Genomic DNA, 719 nt, shown 5'->3' on the forward strand with positions numbered 1-719 from the left:
GTATACGAAAAACGATTCTGAACGGAGATGATTTGTCAGTCTAGGATATATCATTTTTAAAGAAAAACTTATGGAGAACCTTGTACCAAATTTTAAAAACTTAGTTATAAAAGAAAAAATTTTTACGATTTTTCAACCACTAAATTACTTGCAAATTTTCGCAATTTTGACATATTTCGTATAAATTTGAACTTTAAATGCTTATAAATAAAAATTGTGACAATGTATTCCTTTTATTTTGCAACTGCTATTGTAAAAATATGTTAGGAGCCTTGTATTAAATTTCCAAATCTTAGAATTAAAAAGAAAAACTTTTATGAATTTCTGTCTAAGATAATTTGAACATTGCCGTAATTTTTACGTATTTAGTCAAAATTTGAACTTTAAATGCTTATAAAAAAAAAATCGTGACTATATATTTCTTTTATTTTTCAATTGCTATTGTAAAAATATATTATGAGCCTTGTATTAAATTTTGAAATCTTAGATATAAAAGGACAATTTTTTATGAATTTCTAGCATAAAATAATTTACGAATTTTCGTGATTTTTACATAATATGTTGTCAAAATTTGAACTTTAAATGCTTATAAATAAAAATTGTGACAATGTATTCCTTTTATTTTGCAACTGCTATTGTAAAAATATGTTAGGAGCCTTGTATTAAATTTCCAAATCTTAGAATTAAAAAGAAAAACTTTTATGAATTTCTGTTTAAGA

Source organism: Acyrthosiphon pisum, chromosome X (genome assembly GCF_005508785.2).
Source record: "Acyrthosiphon pisum isolate AL4f chromosome X, pea_aphid_22Mar2018_4r6ur, whole genome shotgun sequence".
NCBI classification, from domain to species: Eukaryota; Metazoa; Arthropoda; class Insecta; order Hemiptera; family Aphididae; genus Acyrthosiphon; species Acyrthosiphon pisum.